We start from the raw sequence: 22,742 nt of genomic DNA, 5'->3' as shown, positions 1-22,742 counted from the left end.
CAACTGCGTGTGTGCCCGCGCAACCCACAGTGACGAGTCACGGTGCGTGCCTCAGATGGCATTTCCCCCTGTTCCCCCTTTAAAGCCTCTGGTTATGTCCTTAAGCTAGCCTCAAGAGCGCCGCGTTTTTGTTAGCTTTGTTCTGAGAGATCTTACTGCGTCGGAGAACTTCCACAGAACAGAATGAATTCTGCGAGTCTCATTCATCCTTCTTCTTGTCGGACTCCCCAGGGAGAGGCGATGGGGCACGCCGACGTCCCCGGGAGAGCTTCGCCCCGGTGAGGGCCGGCGGGTGAGCGGCATGCGGACGGGAGCTGCCGGAGCTTGCTGCCCCGCTGCTTTTCCAGCTCAGTTCCTCGGTTAGGGAGTTCCCTGCCACAGAAGTGGCTGTTTGGGCCCGTTCCAGCTTTTGTCACTCTGGCTGGCTGGAGTTTCAGAAGAAAAAAACAGCCCACACAACTGTCTACCCTGGCTTGCCCTCTGTTCCCTTAGCTGGCTGGTGCCACAGGGTGGCTCCTTGTAGCACGTGCGTTTCTAACGCTTTTGGCTTTTCAGCTCAAATCGTTAAGGTTGTTCTTTCTGACACGAGTCTACTGCTTCCTGCTACTAACCAAAATCCACGTGTTCTTGGTATTTCAGCGTGCTGTACGTTGGTGAACAATTTCTTCTAAAAAAGGAATATTACTTTAGTATACGGCACATCGTTATTGTCTGTGACCTCTTGGCTACTTTGCCCTCTCAGTCTCGTGTTCTTCCATTGCTGCCTAACTTTTGAGAAACTTTGAGTAAAACTTTCGCTCATGAGAGAAAAAGAAACCGCTTGTCTTTCTCCCTTCTTCTCCATTTGGCTGAAACAATGTTCAGAGATTAATACAACGTGAGTGTGTGTCGGGGTTGCGTGATTTTGGAGCCGCTTCCCACCAATCACGGGAAAAAATGTGATGCCTGAGCTCGTCTGAGGCCGTGAAATGGCATCCTCAATACCGAGCCTGAAGAGCCTGGGGGGCAGCTACTGCAAAGCACGACTCAGCTCGGGAGCTTGGGCTCCTCGTGCAGTTTCACGTCTCTCCTGGCACGAGTAGAAGCAAAAGAAAGGCCGTGAGATGAGAAGGTGTTGAGGTTTGGGTACCTCTGCACAGGATTTCCTTGGGAGCTGCAAGTTCCTTCGTTGAAGCAGAGAAGCTTTTTTGGAAGAAGCCAGCTGGCACAAGCGCGGGACTTTCTGTCGGGACAGATGCACGGTGCAGAGCGCGGCAGTGCCGAGCGAGTGAGGAAGCAGATGCACCTGACGGAGATTTTCTCCAGCGGGGTGGGTTGCTCCGAGCTCACCGTGCGCAGCCCGTGGCATTAGCAGCTCTCAGACAAGGCCGGTGCCCGGGCCGGGCTGTCGGAAGCGAAGCCCTGCGGCCCCAAGGGGAGTCAGTGTCGCGGCGTGTCGTTGCTGCCTTCTGGAGTGACAGCGTCTGGACTTTGAGATCCCGTTTCGCTACCGCTGCCTCTCAGGACAGGCGCTGGTTCTTCAGAGCCTGCTGAACACATAAGCTCCCTTTGCGTTTTCATGTGATACTCAATCATTTGCATTTTGTAATACTGGCGGTCTAAAACTGAGGGAAATGCCGCTGGGTGATCTCTGTGCTGTACCTCTTACGGAGCACGTCAGCTTAGCTCTGCGCAGTTACGCCTGCCGTACACAGCGACTTGCTCAGCTTTGTACAAACTATCCCCACCTTGGAAGTTTACCCAGTGAGGCGAAGGGTAGCGATTCGCTGGGGTTTTGTTGGTGCACATACCCTTGCTCTGCAACTGCTGTTGAAATTCTCAGCCGTTAATGCAAATTCCTTCTAATCTGCGAGCCAAATGGCCGCCTGCATCAGACGGATTACCTTGTCCCAACAGCATGCGAAGGACTGGGTGGCTACTAGTGAACTTTCATCCCTGTCATCTCTCAGATATTTTAATAAGCTGTTACCAATAAGGTTAATCACGAGGACTGCCATGTCGCTGCTTCCTCGCCCTCCTGCGGAGCTGCAAAGCGCTCGTTGGTTACTTGGGGAGTTGCGACTTTCTCTTTGGGGACGAGCTGAAGCATGAGTTAAGGTTTCAAAACTTCTTCCTCCGTAGCGGCTACACAGTGACGTACTTCACCCACGCTGGTGCCACTGCTGGGTAGGCCCGTGTGCGGACACGTGCCACGCTGGGCCCTGTCCCACCTGGGAGCGGTGGAACCCCCGCAGCCCGGCTTCTAATGCCGCGCTTCCCACGGCTGCTGAGCACGCGGGGACCGGCCGCAGTGCTCCCCGTTCTGTGAAAGTGCCGTTTGCGGATTCTGTCTCTTCGAAACGTCAGAAAGCGTTTGGAGACTCCCTGCACATTTTTATCGCCCGAGCAGCCAGCCAGCTGGTCGCGTGGGCCACGGCCCGCAGGTGATTTATGGGACCTGGGGAGTTGGTGCTGTGCCTCCGGCGAGGGGCCGGGGCTTTTCTTTTGCCTTGGAACAAACATCTGATCAAGCACCTACCCGCGTGCCCCCTTGCTGCTGGTGCCATGCTAACGTCCCCCTTTTTCAACGAAATGCTGCATTTCTTTGACTGCCTTACCCTGTCGCCGCGATATCTTTAAGCACTTTTCATGCTCGGAAGCTTTGCAATCTGATTTCTGCTCATCGAGAAACTGAAACACGTTTCTAGGGGGAGCAGCGAGGCTGCTGGCAGTTGGTCTCAGAATGAGTTTCTGCTGCCCCTGAATCCTGGAGAACTTGAATCTTTGAAAGCGAGGGGAGTTCCAGGCGAGCTGATGCCGTGCTGGGGTGCCTGGCTGCCCAGTGAGGGGCACAGTTAAGCGACAGGCACAGGAAAACACGCTGTGGGTAAGCGTTCCTGGGCTGTTTACCCTCTGGTCTGTCAACACGTTGCGAGAGAAAACTGAAACCGATTACATTCAGTAACTGGGGAGGATACCTCCGTGCTGGGTTTTTTTTTTCACAAAGTAGAGAAATGCGTGTTAAAAATAGAATGACCGTAGACCAAGCAAATTTGGTGAAGGTATACTTGGGGCATGTGCCGCTTCAAAGTTTTTTTAAACACTATTTCCACTTGCTATTTTTGACTTTATGGAAGACCAGGGTGAAGAACAGGGAAGGTATTATACCGCGCTTTCGCGTGCCCTCAGCTTTTCAACGCCTTTTTCAGTTGGGAGCAGGGGACGGCGTCACCCCCCTGGCCGCTGGCCCCTCTCCGCTTGGGCCCGGCGGTGCGGGAGGGAGGTGGTGACGCCTCTCCATCCGCAAACCGCCCCTTCTCCCGAAAAGGTGCTTTCCCCCCAAACCCGAGAGAGCGTGAGCAGGCCAGACGCGGACGACACGACGTGGGAGAGTTTCAGACTTCCTCTGGAGAAGCCTCAAGCATTCCGGTGTCTGTAGCGGCCCTCACGGCTGCAGCGTGGGCGCCCGGATCGACAGAGCCGACGACCTGCGAAGCCAGAGGAGCCGTCGACGTCCGTGTTGTCCGGGCCCAGCCCTCGGCTCGGCAGCCGCGCGCAGGGACTCTGAAGACGCTGGCTCGGTTCGCAGAGCGGTGCCGGGGAGACCGTTCAGCGTGCTGCCGACCGTCACTTCTCGGCGGGGTCTGTCTCATTGATTTACTGACGGAACTGAGTTTGTTTTGGTTTGTATCACGGGTTTGAACGTACAGGTTACGAACACCGCGGCGGGGGGCTCGGCAGCTGTCCCGGTGCCGGTGCCGGTGCCGGGGAGAGCGGCTGCCGCGGGCGGGCAGCCCTTAATGGCCGCTTCCCTCCCACAGCCCGGCCCGCGCGGGACAAAGTCCACCCGAGACCGGGGACTCGGGCCATCCTGCCCCGCCGCGGCGGCAGGGCAGGGCGGGCCGGGCCGGGCAGGGCCGGGCGGGGCGGGGCGGGGAGCGGCGGTCGGGGCCGCGGTGCCCGCTGCCGGGGCAGGCCGCGGGGGTCCGGGCCGCCTCCCGGTGCGCCGCTCCGTTCCACTCCGCCGCCACACTCATAAGTTTGAAGCGCGGCGCGGCGACGCGGTGACACACGCGCAGCCCCCCCCGCGGTGTACCGGGGGCTCCCCGCGACGGGCCGGGCCGGGCCGGGCCCGACGCTGCCCCCCGCCGCCCGGTCACCGGCGGGCGGGGCGGCTCACGGGAGCGGGGGGGGGGGGGAGGAAGGCGCCGTGCCTCGCCGCCCTCGCCCCGCGGCCCGGCGCTGGGAGCCCCGGCGGGGCGCTGGCGGGCCGGGCGCTCGGAGGTTAGTGACCCCCCGCCCCTCCCCCAGCCGCGCGCGGGGGCGGGGTTTTCCCTCTCTCTCTCTCTCTCTCTCTTTTTTTTTTCTTTTTTCTTCCTCCCCCCCTTGCATAAATTATGCCGGGCGGGGCGGTGACGTCGAGGGGGCGGGGCGCGCGGCGGCGCTCGCCCCCGGGGAGGGGGCGGTGTCGGGGGCGCGCCTTGTGGCGGCGGAGGGAGGGAGGGAGGGAGGGAGGGAGGGAGGGAGGGAGGGAGGCGGCGGGGGCGGGCGAGGGGGCGGCAGCCGCGGCAGCGCCTGGCCGGTGTCGCGCTCGGCTCGGCTCCGGCGGGCGCGCTCGCCCGCTCGCTCGGGAACTGTCGGATTAAACTTGAATCGAGTGAAATTACACAAAGGAGCGACGCGGAGCCGGGACCCGGCGGAGACCCCGAGACTGCCCGAGACCCGCGCTGACCCTCTCTCTCCCTCCCCTCCTGCGCCCGCCCGCCCCGGTCAGGGATCCCCCTCCTCCCCTCTTAGCCCAGCCCCGGTGCGAGCGAGCAACTCCGCGTGTGTGTGTGTGTGCGTGTGTCCGAGACCCGCACCCCGCCTCGCCCCCCCTCCCGTCCCCCCCCCGGCCGGCGGCACCAACTCCGGAGCGTGTCCCCTCCTCCTCCCCGGCCCCTCGGCGGAGGGCAGCGAGGGAGCGAGCGGGGGACACCGGTCCCCGACGGCCCCGCACCGGCCCGGTGAGTGACCCCGCACCTCGCTGGGCGCGGAGGGAGGGAGGGAAGGAGGGCGGGCGGCCATGGAGCCGGGGACCCGCGGCAGGTCTCCGTCCCCGGCGGAGCGGAGCGGAGCGGGGCCGCTGCTGGCCCGGGGTGGGGGGGGATGCTGCGCCGGGCCGCGGCTCCGGGCGCGGCGCGGGGGGGGAGGTGTCTCAGCGGGGCACTTCCCCGGGTGTAAATGGCTTTTTGTTGTGCTGCGGCCGGGCGGCCGCCCGCCTCGCCTCCGGGGAGGGGAGGAGGGCACCGGGGAGCCGGAGCGCCGGCGCCCCTTCCCCTTCCCTGCTGCCCCCCGCCCGCTCCTCCCCGCAAGTTTGGAGGGCGGCCGGGAATCCGGGAAAAGTTGAGCGGAGCTGCGCGGCGGGGGCGGCGGGGCCCAGCGGCGGCCGGGATGGCCGCGGGAGCGCTTCCCCCGCTGACCACGCCGTGACGGCTCCCGGCGGCACAACAAGCGCGAACAAAGTGAGGGCGCTTCCCCGCCGCGCACGGCCCGGCCCGGCCCGCAGCCGCGCTACCGCACATGGGCCGGCGGGGCCGGGGCCGGGCCGCGGCGGGGGCACCCCGGCGGAGGCCGGGCGGTGGGTGGCGGCGGACGGCAGGAAGGCGGGCGGGGAGGAGGAGGAGGAGGAGGAGGAGGAGGGAGGCGGGAGCACGAGGTGCCGCTCCGGCCGCCGGTGCGCGCGGCGGGGGGGTCGTCCTGCGCCGGCGGCAGCGGGGGGCGGGGGGCGGCGGGCGAGGAGAAGAAAGGGGCGCGGGGGGGGGGGGGGGAGGGGAGGGAGGACGCTGCCTCGGGCGGCCGGAGCGGTGCCGGCGGACGCCGCAGAACGGGGGCTTCACCTCGCGGGGCCGGGCCGGGCCGGGGCGGGTGGTGCCGCCGCCGCCGCGCACATGGGGTCGGGCCCGGGGCGCTGCCCCCTGCCCCGCTCCGGGCCGTTTTGAGGGTGAGCGCAGGAAGGCGGTGAGAGGCCGAGCGGTCAGGGCGCGGGGGGGGGGGGGGGAGCGGAGCGGGGCCGGCGGCGGGCGCTGCGTGCGGGGAGCGGGCAGCGCGTGTGCGCGCGTGTGTGCGGGGGGGAGGGGGGCAGGGTTGTTAGCGAGTCTGAGGGAGAAGGCGCTGCAGGCGATGAGCAGCCATCATTGCGTTGCCTCCGTTTATCCCGGTGGCGTTACACCGGGGGGGGGGCGGGGGACACGACGCGCTCCCACGGCGGGGGAGCCCCCGCGTCCCCCGGGTGGGTGCCCGGGGGGGGGGGCAGGGCCCGGGGACGGAGCCGGTACCCTCGGCGCCCTCCCGCAGCCCGCCCGCGGCCGGGCTCAAAGTAGTTGTTTTTTAAACAGACAATGGACAAAAGGAAAGTAGCGATGCCCGGGAGCTGCCGGCCTCCCGCCGCCGCGCCGCCCGGCCGCCGCGCAACTCTCCCGCACTCGCCCACTTTCCGCCTTTGTTTTGGCGTGGGGAGGGACGGAGCGAGCCTGCGGACCGCGGGAAGGGGCGAGTCCCTCCCCCGGGAGGGGGGTTTCTCCCCGACCGCCCCCCCCCCAGTCACACACCCCCCGCCGCTCGGTCCCGCGCGGGCTGCGGGCCGGGGGTGAGCGCCGGGGTGGGCTCGGCGCGGTAAGTTTGTTTCGGTGTCGATGCGTGTCGCGGTTTTACTTCCATCAGGGCAGATTGCGAGCCGTGTTTATCCTGGAAGATGGCTTTCGGGAGAACGTGTTTGCCTCTGCTTTTTTTTTTTTTTTTCTTTTTTTCCTCTTTTTCCTTTTTTCTCGTGGTGCGTGGGACCGGCGGAGACGCCGGCGAGCAAGTTGAACAAAAAAAATGTTTCTGTTCGTTTCCTCGCAGATCGTCCATTCTAACGACGGCAAAAAAAGAAAAAAAAAATCTTAATGGCTATGACCTTAGCAGCGTGGGTAGCTGATTTATCCCAATTATAAATCCCGTTAGTTTGCGGTAATGTGTGAGTATCGATATATATAATTCGTATTAAAAAGCGCGATCGGTGATTATTAATTTACGAAAGTTGAAAGCCATCGTTTTCCAGTGAGAGCGCTGCATCTGTCGCTTGGAGTGTTTTTGTCTCGCTGTTGCACAACAGAGGCTCTCCAGTCTTTAACCTAAAATGGCAGCTTTAATTTGACTGGGGCCCATTCATCGACAATGATAATAAAAAGGCTGAAAGCTAAACGTAGCTGGATGCTTGGGGCACATTTGCAGAACTCTCCCCTTTCCATTGCTAGGCGCTGCTAACGGAGGAACTTCAAAGCTTGCTAGTTTCTATCCTGAAACTTTCCAACACCGGGTGGTTTGTTGTTTTGTGTTGTTTTTTTTTTTTCATTTCATTTCATGAAAAAAAAAGAGGAAAAAAAATCAGTTACTCTGCATTAAACACATTCTGGGCAGCAGGATTGCTGACAAACTTAACGGTGAGGAGATAGTTAGAGAGGGCTGCGTCCGAGAGGTCTGCTCTTTTAACAGCAGCAGAAAAATTCTAGTAATGCCTTTTAAAAGAAGATGTGGTCTGGGGGAAAATTAACCATTTGTTTCTGAGGTTTGTAACAGGTGATTAGAACAATTACATTCTTCACATTTTCCAATCTCCAGCTACTAAAAGCGGAACGTTGCTTGTTTCCTCTTGTTTGGTGTTGTAAATGTGCTCGGGGTTTCGCAGAGATCCCTTTGATAGTCTGCTATTTTCCTCTAGGATAAAACCACAACTGCTTGGAAAAAGTAATTATTTTTTGTGTGAGACATCATTTGAAGTTTGAAACAGTTTTACCAAGCAAAATTTCCCCTACTACAGTGTTGGAGAACGCCACAGATTCACACATCCCCCGTCCTGCTTCTCTGTTAGCCTAAACTGCTTATTTTCAGTCTCTTTTGAGCATTTTTTTAGTAAGGGATGTATGAAGATCAGTATGAAGGCTATGGAACACGCTCTTAGAAGAGCGTTAAATGTTTGTGATTGCAAGTTGAACTGAATTAGTGATTCACTGATATTAATTTGGATAATCGTATATGACCAAATATCTTACTGAATCTTTAACAACATCATGATATTTCTGTTATTACTTGTAAATCCTGGCTAGGTCATTTAAACAGTGGAAAAAACTTGCTCGGATTTGAAGCGCAAAACACTTGTATTGCCCTTCCAGTAATTAAGGAAAGTTTTGATTGTAGGTAAACGTCGCACAGTTCTTTTAGGAAAATAACAGTTTCTAAGGAAGCAGTGTTGTGAAAACATCAGTCAGACTGAGGTATAGCGGAATACCCTCTATTGCAATCGAAACTCTGTAAGGTGGCGGGAGAATTTGAGTTGTAACCGTTTTCTCTTGAATTTGGTTAATGCGGAAACCTGAAGAGTTGGGTCAGAGGAGCACCTGAAGGACTCCCCAGCCCGTGCAGTGGGGTCAGTTAACCAGAGCGGAGCTTTTTTCAAGCGAGTTACTTGCCGTTTCGCACTGAAGAGCTTTTGGTGAGCGTACGGGGTATTTCCCGTTAACGCTCAGATAACGTTAGGACTTTATGAGACGCGAGGCGAGTTATTTGCGAGTAAAGGCGAAAGAAACCGCTGGCGGAGCTGAACGAAGCGCATGGCGGAAGGTGATGTGCTGCTGGGTCCTCCGTGCCCGGCAGCCGATGCCCGGCTGGGACGGGGATGCCCGGGCGGGACGTGGCCCAGGCCCTTTGCTGGAGGGGAACCTGCGGTGTGAGGACACAGCACCGCTTTAAAACCCGAACAGACACACAAAACCAGCCCAGACGTGGTTTTCTGTAAAAGCTGGAGGCCTGAGTAGTAGGAACTTTGCAGGTTTTCGAAGAGCTGCTGAAATGGCGCAGTGAGGCCGTGGTTTGCCATGTCCACGGCCTCCTGTAGCGGCTGGGCTGTTCGGTTTTGTGTTTTGTTTTCAGCGTATGGCGTGATACGTAAGGGTTGCTGAGGTGGGAGGAGGAGGGGAAAAGTAAGCAGAAAGGAAGAGGGTGGAAATAAACACATGCGTTGCCTTGAATCCTGTGCCTTAACTCTGTCCCTTACTTCCCACTCATTTTTACGTTAACTGGTGGAGGGAAAGCTTTCAGAATCTGTGGGTTGGTATTCACTCTCATGAGTCTAGCGTTATTCCCGTAAGTTTGTGTGGCTGGCAAGGGTATGGGCAACTGCGTGACGAGTGGCGTGTGTGAACAGCCCCCTTCCCCCAGTTCCCTGAAATCCCGACTTCCAGGCCCTTTTGTGTTTGTCTGCTGTGAGCGGATCACTAACTGCTCAGATTTATGAGCTGGCTAACTGATGCTCGTAAGTAACACGGGTGATACTTTCACGTTACTTTTATGTTCCCTGTATACATGAGAAAACTGCAAATTTTAGTAAACGATTAAACTGCCTTTTTTACAAACGAGTCTTCTGTGTGTGAGGCTTTCGATTTCACTTTTCCAGCAGAAAAGTTACTGTATTAATTTACTGCATCTATTTAGCCTCGTCATTAAGACAGATGTTAACTTCATCGCTTCTCGTAATTTATATTCCTGTGAATAGCTTGTTTGCATGAATACAGTCGGATTCCTATGGAATGAAGTCTCAAACATTGTCTGTATTTTGGCAGTGATAAGAAGGCAAAGGGAAGTTCGGAGTATAATTTATTTTTAGAACTCTCTCAGAGGAAGGAGCGAGGTACAACATGCAGAAACATCCCATGTTTTTATTAGGATTCCGACAAGATGCTGAAACCTCCTTTAAGTTTCCTTCGTGATTTCTTTCCGCCTGCAGAATCTTAACTGTAACTTCTAGTGGTTTGTACCTTACCCGAGATCAGCGGTCGTGGAAACACCACATCGTTGCTGCACGCTAAAATTCCTACTTGGAAAACGGGGTTGGAAGGAGTGATACAAAAAATAGAAAGGAGGCTGTGACCTGAAGGACACATTCCAAGCGCCAGAATATGACAACAAAGCTCTTAAGGATGTTCTTAAGTATACAAAAGCTGATTAGCTCTTAGCTTCCAGCATTGTGACTTTTCAAAGATGTAAACATGCACCTAGGAGAAACCAAGTCAAAACCCGGGATCTTCGTGCTTTTGGGTTCTCTGGTTTCATGAATGCCGCTCAGCAGCGGTTTCTGAACATCCCGATTATCTTGCTGCCGTTGTGCTAAATGCATTCTCCTTTAAAAAAAAGAAAAAAAAAAAGGTACTACTTAATTTAACCATTTTCATTTAAAAGTTGAAATTCAGTAAAAGAGTGCTGATTCTCAAACAAGCTACTGTGGTAGTAAAGCTTCGTAGTGCGTGACTTTGACAGCTTACTGGCATATAGGAGCTAACCAGAAGCCCTTGCTGGCACGACGTAGGGCTGACTTTGCTTTGTAGTGACCTATATAGCTCTTTTGGGTGTGGTTTTGCTTGGCTTTCATGGGAGCTGCGTCCAGCCTTCCTCTGACATAGACAATTGCTGTGACGGGAGGGCCTTGAGGGGAATGGTGGGGAATAAATAACTTCGAGAATCAATTGTCTGGAAAAAGTCATTGCGGCCAAAATGTCTGCCTTCTTCCTAATGGTTCTGAGAGGAAAATTAAATTTCACGTATATGGTCCTGAGCCTAGAGGTTATTCAGGCTTCATTTAAATATGGCCCGGTAATCATAGTGAGCAGCGCAGCCGCTTACCTGCCTGGCAGCAGCCGGTGTGTGGAGAATCCAGTGCTCAATAGTTTCGGAAGCACTTTAATTTTAATATCCTTTAGCAGCTTCTTAAGCTGTTCAGTTGAGCTTGCTGTTTACTGCTAGAACTTCAACAGGTAGCTGGGTGGCTTTAAAATTTCTTCCTGCTGATTTTTTTTTTTTTTTTTTAAAGAAGTTGGCCTACCCGCAGTTTATTTTGATTGCTGTCTACAACGTAAGCGTCGCTTCTTAAAGCATTTTATGGAGGTGTACATCAGGTGTACAAAGTATGATTGCTTTTACACAGCAAAACCAGACCTGCTCTGAAATCTAAACCTTTTCTTTATTTCTCTTTCCTCCACACCCACCCCCAGCCCCCCCCAGCTTTCCTGTAGGTTTTTCTTCTTCTTCATATGGTGCCTTTCCTGTTGGGTTTTTAATCTTCTTTTCAATTTATATTGCTCTTTGTTTGCTTGGCGGAGTTGCGTTTTTCTTGCCAGTCTCAGATAATTAGGAAATGTTGCAAAATAAACATGCGTTTCAACTCCTAATGACACCGCTCTCTACCGAAAGCACGGCGGATGCGCAGCGGATGCTTTTGTTGGTGTGGGAAGAGCTGGCTGGCTGCACCCCGGTCCGGTGCAACCTCGTGTTGGGCTGTGGGCGCTGCCCGGCGAGGGGTCGGTCGGTCGGTCCGCGGCAAGGGTCGGTTGGCCGGCAGCAGGGAGCCGGAGCCGGGGGCTGGTGGGGTGCTGCAGCCTGTGCGCAGCTCTCTGAAGGGTCTTGGGGACCCTCTGAATAGGAGAGGCCTCTTGTCGTTTCCAGCTCTGTTTTTGTGAAAATGACGTTCCCCCGTTGTTTTGTAGTCGGGGAAATACAGCTGTGATAGTTTCTCTTGCTCTGTGCGTGGAGTAGTTGCGAGTGGGGAGCGTCTAGTCCCATCGCACTCTGCGTGAAATGGGGGTAGCCGTTGTGGGGTGTCCCTTGCCAAAAATGGGGTGTGGGGAGGAGCTCCTCCGGGGGTTTGTGACTTTTTTGGAAGGAGTAGGGGAGGTTTGGAGACCAAGGACTGTGTGACCAGTGGTAAAGCAGATCAGAACCTGGAGCGAGTCCCAGGAAGACTTTAATAAAGGCACTTTTGTCCTGGATCTTAAAATAGGAAGCCTGTGGATGTGTTTATTGGGTAAACAGGATTTGTTAAATGATGGGTAGTCTTTAGGTGTGAAGGAATACTGGTCATTCTTCAAGAGAGAATTTGGGGGGAAAAACTAAGTAAAACTGAACTGAAAGCTGGAATTTTAGAAGTTTAGAGATCAGTGATAGGACAAAACGAGGAGGAAAGGTCTTCATCAGGGAGAGCACTGGGGCAGTGCAGTTTCAGGAGAAAAGTGAAACGAGCCCTTATGTGAGAGAAATGCAGAAATCTAGTTAAAGTCTTTGGTATTAACAACTTGGGTGAGCTAGTGAGTGGGAAGTCCGAGCTGATGATAACTTACTGTGGGAAAATACTCCTTGCTTCGGAGCGGATTCATCCACGTAGCTGTTGAGATTGAAATCCAGAAATGAAATGTTACTTGGTAAAATATCTTACAGGAAAGTGCATGTCAGTCTGGATCATAGGGAATCGCGGTTTAATATTTCTTTGAGTTGAAAGTAAGGCAGCCGGCAAGGAGGTGCGACTGACTTTGTGTTTTAATGCTTGATAGAAGGAGGATTAAAGAAAGGAGGGTAATGATGAGGCTAACAGATGTTCAAAAATCACTCTGATAAGGCCGAGATAAAATTGCACGTAGGTGAAAGACTGATAAATTTCAAGGATGCATCTTAATTAGTCATTTAGGGTATAACAGGTGTTTTCAGAATCTTACGTATTCCTCGGTAGGAGAGCATATCTGAAGCCAGAAATCTGACATCCCAGGTAACTTGCTGCTTTTAGTTCTGTGTTTGAATGTGCGTTGTTTGTTCATGTGGGATCAGATATACCTGAACAATCAGAACTGATTATTAGCTTGAAAGAAGATCTAAGAATATAATTTTTCGAGAATGTGCTCAGGTTTGCGCTGCTGTTGGACAGGAATAGCTGCATGTTGAATTTGGTGGCTTATTGTGAGGTAGTAAGCAGGCAGGTCATCGTCTCCAGTTCTTGGTTTGAGAGGTGCTTGAACTGTGTTGCTGGTTCCTGCAAGGATCTTGCAGACTGCACAGGGTGGTGTGGTCATGGCAGGATGGCTTCAACGAAGGCCCTGTGTCTTTGTAGCCATTGCTTGTGGGAATTCAGGGATTCCCTTAAACTCTGATGAGGGGACTCTTGCTTAGAGTGCAATTCTTGCCTCAAGTTGTTTTAACTCTGAAGAATTAAACTGAGAGTTTATAGTGAGCAATTTAATCTCTCTCTTGATTTAGGAAGGAATCATTCAGGAAGTGAGTTAAATAGGGGTTTCTGGACTGCCTCGGGAGGTAAGACTGGGAGAGACCCGCTAAGTAACTCAGTTTATTTATCAGTACCGTTACGAGATGTCCGCTGTTCTTTGAATTCGCTTAGCTCTGTGAATGGGGTACAGCCTTATTCATCCTTAGCTTAATCATCGTTCTTTCATCGGCGGGGAAGTGAATAAGCAGGCTTCGGCTTCACTTCCCCCCTCTTTCTGTCTTGGTCTCTGCAAAGGTACAATGTCTTTTTTTTTTTTTTTCTTTTGTTAGTAGAAGCAAGCAAAGGCAGTTATGTGCTTCTTTAATTCTATTGTAACTGTAACAGAGGTTACTGAAAAAATTGCATCTTTTCCACCTGCATTTCTCCTTACCACAGTTCTGCAGTGATCCGCAGCCCATGCTGCCTTCCCTCACAGAAGTGACTCCTAGCGAACGTGCTTTTGTGTTTTAAACAGGATTTGAAGTTTGTGGCAGCTGTGCAGAAGGAAGGAGTTGTTCCGTAGGAGTGGCATGGCTTTTGGAAAAACCAGGTTGCTAAAGGCAGCACTGAAACAGAAACATGCTTTCCAGCTTGGGTCCGATAATTGTGGTAGTAGGTAGTCTTGGGAGCTGAGTGTGTTAGATGTTGCACTGAAACTAAAAAAGAAAAGAGAAATGGAAGGGGGGGGGGGTTCTGGTTTTGTGTGGCTTTTCACTTACGGTTAGATTTAGAGAAATGGTGAAGATGACCGAGTTCTTGAATGGCTAGTTCGCAAGGAAATAAGCTAATGCCTTGCACCCCTGCTCCATCCAGCCCAAAACAACGAGCGCTTAATTTTTGATGACACAAAACTGAGAGAAGTGGTGGATACACCAGCAGGCTGTGCTGCCATTCAGTGTGACCTGGACAGGCTGGAGAGTTGGGCAGAGAGGAACCTGATGAGGTTCAACAAGGGCAAATGCAGGGTCCTGCACCTGGGGAGGAACAACCCCATGCATCAGTACAGGCTTGGGGCGGACCTGCTGAGTGCAGCTCTGCGGAGAGGGACCTGGGAGTGCTGGTGGACGACAGGCTGACCATGAGCCAGCAGTGTGCCCGGGTTGCCAAGAAGGCCAATGGCATCCTGGGGTGCATGAAGAAGAGTGTGGCCAGCAGGTCGAGGGAGGTTCTCCTTCCCCTCTACACTGCCCTAGTGAGGCCCCATCTGGAGTACTGCATCCAATTCTGGGCTCACCAGTTCAAGAAAGATGAGGAGCTACTGGAGAGAGTCCAGTGGAGGGCTACGAGGATGATGAGGGGACTGGAGCATCTCTCCTGTGAGGAAAGGCTGAGGGAGCTGGGCTTGTTCAGGCTGAAGAAGAGAAGGCTGCGAGGGGGCCTAATATATACTTACAAATATCTGAAGGGTGGGTGTCAAGAGGACGGCGCCAGACTCTTTTCAGTAGTGCCCAGTGACAGGACAAGGGGCAATGGGCACAAACTGAAGCAGAGGAAGTTCCAGCTGAACATGAGGAAGAACTTCCCTCAGGGTGACGGAGCACTGGAACAGGCTGCCCAGGGAGGTTGTGGAGTCTCCTTCTCTGGAGATATTTAAGACCCACCTGGACGAGGTCCTGTGCAGCCTGCTGTAGGCAACCCTGCTTTGGCAGGAGGGTTGGACTAGATGACCCCCAGAGGTCCCTTCCAACCCCTAACATTCTGTGATTCTGTGGGTGTTAAAAAAACAAAATCTTGGCTACAAAAAAGATGGCAGGTGAAAGGAATTGCTTCCATTGCCTTTCTTGTAAGTAATTTCCCTAACACCGTTATTTAAAAGATTAATCTCCTTGATCTATTTCTCTCCTTCCACCACCAGTCCCCTTCCCCTTGCCTCCCCCTCCGAGAGAGAGGAAACCAGAGCGCCTGCCTTTCTGCCCGCCTCTCCAGGTGAAGGACGGTCAGCCTTTGGTTTCTCAGCGGTTCACATGCGGTTCCCCTGCTGAGGTTGTTGCATGACAAGCAACCCAACTGGACTGTGCGGTGTGGGGATGGTTGGGCAATGCAGATTTTTGCAGTGGGAGGAACTGGACGAGTAGGGGCTCTTGGAGGTGGATGTTGCAGAGCCAGCTGGGATGCAGGCGGTGTGCCCGATCTTAATCCCCCCGTGGGCTTCTGGGATCTGCGGCTAGCTGTGTGGCGCGTGGAGATTGCTGGTGTGCTTGGTGGCTGCCCAACATGAAGATTTTTGGTAGGCAGCTGGTAGAGTTAGGAAGGCTGAAGAACCCTCGTCCAATTCGGTGAGGTGTAACGACGGTGGTGTTTTGGGGCAGGGTGCCTTTTCCCTTCAGTGCGCACCGGAATGAGTCGTTTCTGTTTTGAGGTGCCTCCAGGTAGGCAGTGAATTTTGAGTGGTGAGATGAGGACTCCAGCAGCTGAGCTGTCCCGTTTGCTGCCGTCACCGATTCAGTTTGGTCGTGGGAGCTATATACTTGATACATGTTCACTTCTTGCTCCTCCAGTGAAATGACACATCTGCAGTAGGCAGTCAGTCACAGAAGCTGGCTGGTCGATCCGTGGAGAGAAATCTCTGGGCAGAGAACCTGCGGACGAGGCGTCTAGAGCACATGGTCACTTGCCTGTGGTACAGCACCCTGCAGCGCGTTGGCTCAACTGCCTCCCTCCAGATGCTTTCTCTCAGGCACGTCCGACTTCCCCTCACGGGTTTGTGTGGATACTGGTGACCACTTCAGGAGAAAAGGCAAAGTTCTTGCTGTTTTCTCTGTATCAGAAATACTTGTAGCTTTTCTCCTGCATAATGCTTACTGAGATTGGCGGTCACTTTCCCAGGGTTTTTTGTCTTTTTTTATAAAGGCTGAGATTTTTTGTAGCTCTGAAGATAACTGAAAGCTATTGAAACTTTTCTGGTAGTCCATCTAATCAGTTATAAGTCAGGCTATGGTTTCAGAAATGCAGTGAGCTAATTTAACCGGACATTGTTCTGAAAGGAGAAGTTTCCTCTCTGCCTTTGTCCCCCCCTGCACCCTTCCTCCCAGCCGCATGGCTCTGCTACTTTGTTCTAGCAGCAGTGCTTGTCAGGTCCTTCTGTGAACCACTTTAGTTCACTAAAATGGCAGAAAAATAACTCGGTAAAATGGAGAGCATTTTGCTGTTGTAATGAATCAAACTGGCTCATAAAAGGATCTGATGAACACCAGAGCTGGTACTAAGGATGAGGGGGGCCGGTGGCTTGGAGAGCAGCAAGGCCTTTTCATCTTTTCATTTTGGTGGCAGTGAGCAAGTGGATTGGATCAGTTGCCTGGGAACCTTCATGGGGGAAATAGAGTAATCATCTGTGAAGCAAAGGGTACCGAAAGAAAAATGTGCTGGCCTGAGTTCAAATTGATACTAAAATTTGTTTATTCTACTGATTGTATGGATTGCATGCTATAAACAGTTTGTTAGAATGAATAATCCACTGCCCAGGAATCAGTTTTCCTGTTGAGGTAGGAGACAAAAGACGTAAAGATTTACTAATCTATAAATGGCTTGTCTGAGATTTCAGATTTGAAGTATTTAGTCTTTAAACCACAATTTATTCACAAGGAAGTACATTGCACTGAGCGGGGGGGGGGGTTGTGATTTTTTTTTTCTTTTTTGGCAAGCTTGAAGTTCTCCACTAGGTTCCTCAACCTTCTAAGTCAATTTGTACATCTCAAATTTTATTAAATCAATGTTTAATTAAGTGGATTCAGTTATTGAGAGTTTTATCCCAAGCATCTGCGTTATTCCTGTTAGTTTAAGAGGGTGAGAGCGCTCTTGGTCATCGTAGATGGCTAGGACTGTTAGTTCGTATCGTAGTCTAAAGCTTTCTCCTGGTGAAATGAACATGCTCTTATTTGTTTAAAATTGGTGAAAAAATGAGATTCCAAGTAAAATAACATGCTGCTTAGTTACTCTTGTAATACCATACACTTGCTGTTCTCCAGAGAGAGAAATGGGCAGTTTAGACTGCGTAGCTCAGCAGAGGAATGAACCCCTCACAAAACGTCAGGGTCCTGACCGTAGCTCCTGCTCAGGCCACCGCCCAGCTGGAGGTGACTGTTTCAGCGTGGTGGGAAGGCGGCGTGAGAGGCTGCTTGCTTGCATGCTGAAGAGCCCTGGTTGTTTTGTAAAGTTATTTATGTAAACTGCCTGCAGTGTGACAGAAGGGGGCTTCTTAGCAGGTGGAAGAGTGGAATCTCATGCTTTTCTTCCTCTTTTTCTGAAGATTTGGGCAATTGTATGTGGCTTAATGGAAGGTAAGCACTTGCCATAGTTATCCAGAAAAACCCAGTGTGGTGCACCATGTAGGTTCCTCTCCACCCACTTTACACCTAAGAAACTCCCTTTGAGGAGCTACAGAGGATGGCAGGAGCAGCGGGAGAGGAGACTGGCAGATTCTGGCTCAAGGCACCGGGGATACTGCAGGCTGCTTTTGGTGAAACCTGTGAGGAGTGGTGGCCCTGACCGGCGTTGTGTGTGTTCAGAGTGAATATTGTAGTTACTAAAAGCAGCTTGTTTACATTAGGAGCTGTGTGTGCTAGCTCTAATGGGCTTTAGGAAGCCCAAAGCACAGCTGTAAAACATCTGTCTCTGGGACCAGATCTTGTCTGTCAGATGAATTTTTGTCCTGTATTTCGTGTTCAAATTTAAAGAAAGAAACCAATTTTTTTTTTTTTAAAGAGATAAGTTCTTAGCCTTCCTGCTTGATGACTGGTTTGCACTTGAAAGGCTATCATGCTGTTGTCTTGAATGCAGAACTTAAAATAGCGACTCAGTATTAACTTAACTCCACTTCCTCTTTAATCTGATCATCTTGCTTGCTATATGACCTTATAACACCTTAATTTAAAGGCTGCTTATTCCAGTGGATTAAATTTGGAGGTGTCTGGAGTGGTGGGCATTGCTACAGGAAGGGTTTAAGAGGAGTTGAGAAACAGTGTTGCCTTGAAATATGGAGGGTGGGGGGATAGGAGCAGCGGGGGGTATTTTGCCCCTTTCTGGTGCCGACTGGTGCTGATGTATGGTCTCTGCAATAGCACGAGGCTGGCTGAAAGGTCAGGAGGAGTTTTGAGCACACGGTTCTGCTCTACCATGAGAAGAAGGACATCAATTTCCAGTGAGTCAATGTGATGCTCTTTGTCTCAATTATGTGAAGTGATAGAAGGCAAAGTACCTGCTCAGTGCATGCGTCTCCCAGGGTTTGGATGGTGTTTCTTTCCAAGGCTAGTGGCCTGAGAAGATGGTTGGAAGCCAGGAACCTGAATACTACTCCAGACTGGTATAGCAGGTTCACAATGATGTGTTTTGAGGTCTGCCATGTTGGGATTGGTAACAGTTGCTGTTTACCTAGCAGCTCTCATCAAATGATCGTGGTTGATTTTGCCTTTCTGCTGCTCTCATGAAGAAGATAAAGACTGTCCTTAAAAGCAGAGTTGGTCTGATATTTACTTTTTTAAAAAAATCTGTTTTAAGAGTTTAGAGTCTGTGTCTGAGTAGCCTGCTATTTTGCAGAATTTACGCCTTCTTCCTTTAAATATTTTTCTCAAGAGCAAATTCTAAACAATTTTATATTGTGTATTGAGTTTACGACTGTAAGCTTCCCCCTTGTCCTACACAGTTTCCTGAATAAGCTCTGCCACATTGTCTGTGGTTATTGTATGTTGAGCTTAACTTCAGGAGTAGAAACAGTTTAGCTAGTATACTTGCTATCCTATGCTGTGTTACTAGCCATTTTGACTCACGTTTTCTGTGAGGTTTTTCTTCCATCGCAAGTCAAGTATTTAACATGACTAAATTAAACTACAGCCGAACAGTTTCTTTGAAGATCTGCATGGTTCCAAGCAAGGGTATGCAATTTGTTGGCTGTGGTCTGGGGCTGCTGTTGAATTTTACTCTTACCTGTGAAAACTTTGATTGTCGCGAGTCCTGGAAAATAAACCATTGGCCTGTGCTGCCTGGTGTCTGATGGAGGCTTAGCAGGTGGTTTGCTCTGCGCTGGGCGTACGCCGCTGCCGCTGGGCGTACGCCGCTGCCGTGGAGCTCGGGCTGTGCTCAGTATGGAGTGGAGCAACACCTGCCTGGCACTGGAGGGAGCAGGAGCAGGCTGCACAGTGCGAAGAGGCAGAGTTCTGCTGCTGCTCACCGCAGGAGTCTCCCTGTCTTCTGTGTCCGTCGAAGGGGTAATGCATATCTGTAAGTTAGGAGACAACCACGGCCCTCACGCTGTACAGGTAGTACAGAGGGTTTGTTTTCAACAGCTAAGGCGTTGCACAATGACTTGTGGATTGGAGCTGAGGATTGAATTCAGTCTGCCAGTAATTCCTTTAAGTGCTTAACCTAAATATGTTGTAGTTATTTTAAGTACCTTTTTATAACAGTAGTAAAACTTCAGGCCAGTGCTTTGAGTTGATAGTATCTCTTACAACTGCTGTTTAAATCAGAAGAAGTATGAATATTTTAATCTTTTTCACCACTTAGTGTTGTTTTTAATTCTTTCTCCTTCAAACATGAAAAAAATGTTTCTAATACAAGTTCAATATTCCTAAAATTTCAGTGTATAACGCGACTTTGTTTTGAGTTATTCTGAAACCAAACTGAAGAACCGCCATAGGTACTAAGTAGCATCAGGAGAAGTGCTGCTTCTGCTGCCGTAGTTAGTATTGTTGGCATTTCTGTTAGTGCTCTTATACACCCTTTTTTTTCCCTCCCTCAAGGGATTAGAACCGGATCCTAAACTCTCTTTGAGTTTTTGTTGTTGGAACAGGGTAATTTCTTGTACAAGAATGGTAGAATTTGAGCGGAGTCTGGTACTCGTGATTTTGGGTGTCCTTGTCTCATTTGTGCTGTGGTCCTCTCATTGTAATGTCACTTGCTTTCTTGAAGTACTGGTAACAGGGACTGAAACACAGTTTCTTCGTGAAAGGAAGGTGAAATGATGTGCAAACTGTGATATCGAAGTGGCGTATTTGTAAAGAGCGATTTAAACCATGTTCTGAATACGATCTTCCGTTTTTAGTAGCAGAGAACGGCTCTGCCAGTAGACACCAAAGGTCTGTCTCATCCAGTGTCCTGTTTCACAGTGACCACGGTGGAGGCTATCCAGAAACAGAGCAAGCCTCTTTAGTCTCCACAACTTTGCAGCTCAGAATTACCTCCGAAAAAAAGTGATAGGTAACATGTAACGATTTTTTGTTGCATGAATTAATCTAGTCTTTCCTCGGTCTGTGTAAATTCTTGGCTTCCATTGGGACTGTGGCAATGAGTTCTGCAGCTTAAGTACACACTGTGTGAAGAACTGCTTCCTTTTATTTGTTTTATTTTGAACCTACCACCTGCTAGTTTTGTTTGATGTTCTCTAGTTTCCTTGTTAGAAGAAAAAGGGAACAATGATTCATTACTTACCTGCTCCATGCAGCTCTGGATTTCATAGGCTCTCTTATTCTCTCCCTCGTTGTCCCTTCTCGAGGCTGGAGATTCTGAAGGGTGTTCAAATGCCTGTCAACCCCCTTATGGTCCTTCAGTAATTTTACTCTTAAAGTGGAAGTGGTCAGAGCAAATGCTGGCACTGCAGCAAGATACAGGTACCTCAGACTTGTGCATCTCATCTCTCTTACAATTCTGTGTTTAATTTTTTTTTCTTAAATATGCTTAGCATTTCATTTACTCTTCTGACAAATCTTGTCTTCCTAGATGTATTTATTCTAGCTCCCAAATCTCTTTCTTGAGAATGAGGTAATCGGGTCAGAGCTCAGTAAAATGTATGTAAAACAGTTGGATTGTATTTTCTCAGGTGCATTGCATGCTATTTACCTATGCTGAATCTCATCTGCATTTTATTACACCTTTGCTGGGTATGATGAAGGTCTGCTACTTCCTGCATAGCTGATTTTCATTTTTAGCAAAGTGAACTTGTTAGCATTATCAGCAAACTCACTTCAAGGCTCACCACCTGTTTCTAGATCATTTATATGCAGGCCAAACAACACGGGTCAGGTGGTATTTCATAGCATTTTCATCCTGTTTTGAACTGGTTACTTACCCATATGAAGACCTCTCTTTTGCTGTTGTAGATTAGTTTCTTTAGGGAACCTTTCATGGAGGACCGTTGTTGAGCAGCTGGCATGTGTTTTGGTCCTCCAAGTTAGCTCAGATTTTGACCACTTATTAGTTGCTTCAGAGAATTCTGATGCACGAGTAAGACAGGACTTCTCTGTGGAAAAGCATCAGTGTCACTTCTGTATTCTGTATTTATGTGCCCATGAACATTGTTTCTTATATCTTTCACTTATTTGCCCTGCTGAGACTTTGGATTTGCTGGTCCATAGTTCTTGGCAGTCTAAAGGTGTGACCACTTTTAAAACTGATGCACCATTGACATGGAAGCAGCATTTGGCACCAAGATGTTATGTGGTATAGTGGATAAGCAGGCTATTTTATCCTGCAGCTTTTAAGAACTCTTGGATGAATACCATGTCACTTTGGTAACTTGCTACTCTTTGCTTTGGATTAACCAAAACTGCCTCTGAGGTTTTATGTGACAAAGAAGATCATAGCCTCCCTTAGGTTCTCCAAGGACAGTAGATGCAAAAAACTTCAGTTTTTGTTTATTTTCTTGAAGTATTTTTTCCATGTCTTAGTTGTGTGTTAGCCCAGTGAATTCTCTAGCAGGCTTCGTGTACCTGGCGTTTGCGAAAAGACCTTTTATTACTTTGACCATTTATGAAGATACCTTTTGTCTGCAATTTTACTTGCTAGTTCTTGTTTTCTGATTTTCTTCCCCCCCCCCCCTTGGTGAAAATTGTTCTTACTGATAAGCCTTTTCAGCTTGTGGTTTAACTGTGATGAATTTTGTTTTCTCGGGTCTCTGTGTTTTCAGTGTAGTATTTTTTTGTCCGTTGCGTGCAAACATTTTGTCCAACTGTCTCATTTGGTTTCTCTTACCGAGCTTCCTCTGGAAAGTAAGCACTCCAATAATGCATTTTTGTTGCTGTTGCTTTTTTTGGGAAAACTGAGCTTAAATATATTTAATGGATTTCACTGGCAGTAGCCGCGAGTCATGGTATAGTCAAGTCAAATATGACATAGACAGATCTGAATGTAATATGATTTGTTGGATGTTGAAATAGTCCATAATGTAGTTAAAATGCAGCAGTGTTGCCCAGTGTGCTTCACTGTAACTTTGGAGAAGTTGTTTTGATAAATATGGTTTATATGCTTTTATAGCCTGTTTTCTTCTTACCAGCCAACCAGTCACCTTACCGAGTTGTACAAGTGGCATGGAAATTTATTTTCAATGCCACTGATTTATTTAAGAGTGAGACAAAGTATGTGACTGTGTCCTTCAGTTATAACTCCCCATCAGTTGTAAATTGATGCATTTGTTCGAATGTGCAGTATAAAACACTATTACAATCAAGCTGTAGCTGTCATGGGAACCATAACTTTGACTTTTCTTTTTCTTGGCTTCCCATGTGAGAAAACGTACTGTAGTATATTATTTAATTGTTTAGTACTGAGGTCTCTCTGTTTTATCATAGTATGTGACATGGTGCCGTACCACTCTGCATAAAAACCTTTGGTGCTTGAAGCAGTGGTGGAACAGTCGGAGTTTATTCATGTCTTCATGTATAGATATGCGGACCAG

At 50.5% G+C, this 22,742-nt stretch overlaps 1 protein-coding gene across 4 annotated transcripts in view; it reads left to right on the top strand.

The window, feature by feature from the left end:
* The first annotated feature begins 4,549 nt into the window (after positions 1 to 4,549).
* The window catches only part of CHD7 (chromodomain helicase DNA binding protein 7), a 133,476-nt gene continuing 115,283 nt past the window's right edge, over positions 4,550 to 22,742 (top strand). For 3 of the 4 annotated variants that reach the window (XM_075416096.1, XM_075416097.1, XM_075416093.1), the window contains exon 1: positions 4,550 to 4,985. The gene's annotated coding sequence lies outside the window, so the exon portion shown is untranslated. Of the gene's footprint in view, positions 4,986 to 5,879; positions 5,963 to 22,742 lie in introns of those variants that run through there. The other variant, XM_075416094.1, reaches the window with a different exon arrangement.

Source organism: Opisthocomus hoazin, chromosome 3 (genome assembly GCF_030867145.1).
Source record: "Opisthocomus hoazin isolate bOpiHoa1 chromosome 3, bOpiHoa1.hap1, whole genome shotgun sequence".
Taxonomy (NCBI): Eukaryota; Metazoa; Chordata; class Aves; order Opisthocomiformes; family Opisthocomidae; genus Opisthocomus; species Opisthocomus hoazin.
The sequence above is the reverse complement of the archived record's forward strand: the minus strand, read 5'-3'. Positions and strand labels throughout refer to the sequence as shown.